The sequence below is a fragment of the Ursus maritimus genome, assembly GCF_017311325.1.
Source record: "Ursus maritimus isolate PB19 chromosome X unlocalized genomic scaffold, ASM1731132v1 scaffold_X1, whole genome shotgun sequence".
Taxonomy (NCBI): Eukaryota; Metazoa; Chordata; class Mammalia; order Carnivora; family Ursidae; genus Ursus; species Ursus maritimus.
This window is the reverse complement of record NW_024423319.1, coordinates 23667407-23672335: the sequence shown is the minus strand read 5'-3', so window position 1 is coordinate 23672335 and position 4929 is coordinate 23667407. Positions and strand designations below refer to the sequence as shown.

Genomic DNA, 4929 nt, shown 5'->3' with positions numbered 1-4929 from the left:
TATTTATTTATTTATTTGAGAGAGAGAGAGAGAGTGTGTGTGTGTGTGTGCAAAAGTGGAGGAAGGGGTAGAGGGAGAGGGAGCAGAAGAAAATCTCAAGTAGACTCCCCACTGAGCAAGGAGCCCAACACAGGGCTCGATCTCACAACCCCAAGATCATGACCTGAGCTGAAATCAAGAGTCAGATGCTTAAGTGACTGAACCACCCAGGCACCCCTAATTAAAAAGTATTTTAAATACAAACTCAAAATCTAACTTTGATAGTAAGAAATAAAACATAACAAACATGCTATCCTGGGCCTGTACTGAGTAAAAACTGTTTTGGTGGAATTTCAATCCTGGAAATATTGTTCAGATAATTAAATACAATATTAGATAGAGAAAGACATAATATTCTTAAGCAGATAAAGCTTTTCAAGACCCTATCATCAGTACCATCTGAACTCAGAATTGGTTAATCAGATGTAGGAATAAATTAGGATCCAAACAGCCACTATGTTGTCTCTTCATATCAAATGGCAAATCTGGGAAAATACATCAAAGTGTGAATCTATAACTTTAAAATCTAAAATTTAAAAGCACAGCATTGTTTGTTTCTTCCAGGTCAGAGTAAATTGCAAATTTATGAGCAGTCTGTAAGACTACTGAATCCTAACTATCTGATTTTGAGCCTGAAGGTGGATATAAAATGAGTTAACATTGAATTCTATACCTAATGAGCCTTTCGCCAAGGACTGTCCAATATTTTTATTTTTCTTCATAAAGACAATCAAAATAGACAATGAGTAAGGAAATAAAGTCATTGTACCTATGTCATAAATGTTCTATATTTCTTATATGGCAACTTTCATTAACTATGCAATAAAAATAACAATAACCACACAGCAGCAGAAGCAACAGGAAAATAATGGCTCATACTTTTTAGGCACTTACTGTTTATTCAAGTTGCTATGCCAAGCAATTTGTCTGCATTCACTTCATAATTCCATGTGATACTCTTAAATGCTCTTTTGTGTTCCATTATCATACAATACCTTTAAATGCCCCATGGTGCATTATTATTATTATTATCCTAAATGTGCAGATGAGAAATTTCCTAGGCCTAAAACATTTAGCTATTAATAACAGAGCCAGAATATAAGATAGGACCAGTTCAAATAGGTTTTTGGCTCAGTAGCCTATAAAGTACATAATTTTCTGAATTTTGTTGAATGGAAATGTCTTTGTTAACTCTGTTCAATGGCATCATGAGTATTATCCCAACTGCCTTTATGGTGAGTGTCCCTTTATCAGTTATGTATGTATAGATTGGTGTATAATGTCTCAAATCTATTCAAATATCTATAGAATGTTTACTACTATTACATTATTATCCTGTATATAGTTGAATTTCACAAAGTGTTCATAAGTTTCCTTCCTGCAGAGAATTCAAGGAAATGAGCAGTCAAGAAGAAAGCTCTGCTAATTAGCTTGGAGCCTGTCTGTCTGATGGGGGCCATCAGCAATGAAAATGAGAAGCAATCAATGAAGGAACTTCTGTCTCAACAACACACAGAAAGTAAGTGGCAAGATTAAAAAAAAAAACTAAACCTAACAACCAACTCTCAAAAGCCTCTATGCATTTCAATGAAATATGGATTCAGAATTCTACACAAATCATGAATGTTTGCAGAACCATTAACTATGTCTTTATATATATGACATTATTATTATATAAATATGCATACATATTTATAAATTTATAAAAATGATCAGTAGATATATAGATAGATGATAGATAGAGATAGACAGACAGATTTACATTTAAACTAACAACATTGAATCAAAGGAAAAGAGCGTTTGAAAGATCTAGTTAGCAAAGAGCCAAAAAAATGAACACAAATTCTCTTGCTCTAATTCAGTGCTGTTAGAAAGCAGCACATAAAGATAAAACTTCATTTGAAAGTAGGATAGTTCTTAAAACATCAGGAAAACATACACCTATGCTTTAATGATGGTAATCTAATGTTAATAAATTTACACTTAAATTCACATCAATTGCTTTAGGTTTAAAAAATGTACTCAAGAAAACTATAAGAAAAATTCAGTACACCAGGACAGGGGAAAATTAAATCTCACTATTTTAAAACAAATATAAAACATAAGACCTAAGACTGAAAAAAAATGGAAAATAAGATTCTGAAACCAAAAAAAGGAAAATGAATAAATTATGCAAGAAAAACAAAGCTGAATTATTTTAGTAATGTTAAATATATTTGAGATTTTTAATTAATAGTTTGGTTAATACAAATGAATGACATAAGACTGTATTGAATCCATCTCATTCTGGGAAATAACAAGTAAGAGAAGGAAAAAGTGATATTTAACCAAAAGAACCAAGGAATGCTTTTTCCAATTCTGAGGAACACTCTGCTTCACTGAATGTAGATTTTGAATGAGTTAGGAGCTACACCTCATTGAAAACTGATGCAAATCACATTTCAAGAATTATCTCCTAAAGAGTAAAAGAGGTGTAATATATATATTTTGAAGGCTGGCTGTTTTTATTCACACAGAATATTTCATCTTGATTTAGGTAATAAATGATAAAGAGTGAAGGAAACTACAAGCTCTTCAACTGAGAGACAAAAGCTTATATATTGTGATTTATTTTCCTGATCCTTTACTCATCCAAGTTCACAATTACTTTTCCTCTTCATCCCTTTCTAAACTTCCACACCCCACTTTATAAACCTCCACTTACTACTTTACCTGTCAGAATTGCTGCTGAATTGTGGTGATTTCATTGATTTTTGCTCACTTCATTTACTCAACAAATATTTATTTAGCACAATCCATGTATAAAATATAGTGCTCGAACTGGAGATATAATGATGAACAAAAGTAGGCAACATTCTTTACACTCATGGAGCTGACCCTCTATTTGGGAATAAAAGTATTAATTTAAAAAATTTAAAAAATACATAATGAGATTACATATTATCAAATGGCATTAAAATATCTCCATTGGCCTAGAGACTTAGTAAGAAAGTTGGCCATCTTGAAAGTGCTATGAAAAAGAGTCATCTTCAAGGAATCAGAACCCTAAGCCAGTGTTAGATGCAGAAAAAAAATACAATTCACACTGTACAAGGATAGTGAAAATTTCAATCCAATAAGTTATTGTAAAAGTAACCTTGAAAACACTGAGACCCATAGACGTTCAACAGAAGTAAATATGAAACTGCTTAAAGTAAATCTGCACAATCCATGGCATAGAAGAATCCCTTAAGAAACAATTACTCTCTGGGGCACCTGGGTGGCTCAGTCTGTTGTGTCTGCCTCCGGCTCAGGTTATGAGGAGTCTTGGGATGGAGCCCCATGTTCTGGCTCCCTGCTCAGCAGGGAGTCAGCTTCTCCCACTCCTTCTGCTGCTCCCCCTGCTTATGCTCTCTCTCTCTCTCCATCAAACAAATAAATAAATCTTAAAAAAAAATTACTCTGAAGGTGAGGTTATGGTCAAAATTGCATACCACAAAAGGAAGCAAACCACCATGAGATAGTAAGCAAATAAAATAAATATAAGAAGTAACACATTGTGAACTATATAAATAATAGAAAAATTGAAAGAGTAGTTTAAGTAAGTATTTTTAAGATAATCAAGAGTTGAAGGGAAGAATAGATATCATAAAGGCAAGATCAGGACACCATAGCAAAAATGACAAATAATTAGAAATTATTGAAATAAAAATACAGGCATTTGAACAAAGAACTTGAGGGAAAGAAAAACATAAAAGGAGTTAGTGAAATAGAATATAATCTGAGGAACTTAGTTGGATTGCAACATAGAGCATTAAAGAAATAGAAGATATGAAAGAGAAATCCAAGCAATGTGGAAGATATAGAAGATCCAATCAAGTAATATCTAATCAGAGTTCCAGAAGCAGGGAATTTAAAAGATAAGAAAGACATAGTGTCAGCCCCTCAGGTCTCAACAAGGCCCAGTGATGCTCCAGGGTGGGAGAAAGCCAACCTGGAAGAAGATTGGATCCAGCCTTATTCAACATTACTACCAGTTATTTGATAACGACAGAACCCAACTAAGCTCAATTTATATTGACACATCAGCGTTAAGGAGGAAGGACAGCAGTCCAGTCTTCCATTCCAGAAAACCCAGCACAGCATCACAGTGCGGGACCATCATCCCATGCCAGATAGCTGCATCATCAGCATGATTGTGGGCCAGCTCAAAGCTGTTGAAAACCCCATCATGGGGTTCCATTAGATGTTCCTATTAAAGAACACCAACAATGCTTGGGTTTGCACCGGTGACGTGTTCAGGCTTGTCCTGCACAACTTTGGCTGACCTCCTCCCAGCTAGCAACTCAGGCTCTTTCCTCCTCTCTCCTCTTCCCAATACTATTCACACTCCTCCAGATGCTCCAAATATACACAAATGAGCAGGGCTGCGCTGGGAGCGGGCACAGTGTGCTGCTGCTACCGAGGTATTATGCATGCTGTTTGGATGCTAGACTAGTTGCATATGAGAGGAGAAGATTGTGTTGTACTAGTGCGTGCCTTGGAAAGACTTAAGTAATGCAAAAGAATTTAAATAAAACATTTAAATGAAAAAAAAAACCTGTGACAGGAAACCCATTCACTGGCCTTTTGGACATGCTGCCTGTCTACAGCTATGAGGACATTAAATGAATGCATACATTTCAATCTTCTAAGTGCCTACTCTCTATTCAGTCAGTTCTCTGATGTCACCCTTAGAATACAAGTAGACAACATGCAGGAAGAACATGCTTTACCACAAACAGGGACAAAAGATAACCTTTTATTGTCCTTGCCAAAAGATGCATCTACAAGGGAACATATAATTAGATGTCCCTGGAAATGGCAAACAATTCCACAGTGTATTAGGTTTTCACACTGTGGGAAATAGGT

General features: G+C 35.0%; 1 pseudogene; it reads left to right on the top strand.

Moving 5' to 3' along the window:
- Window positions 1-3986: 3986 nt before the first annotated feature.
- LOC103680504 lies at window positions 3987-4345 on the top strand (annotated as a pseudogene).
- Window positions 4346-4929: the final 584 nt, after the last annotated feature.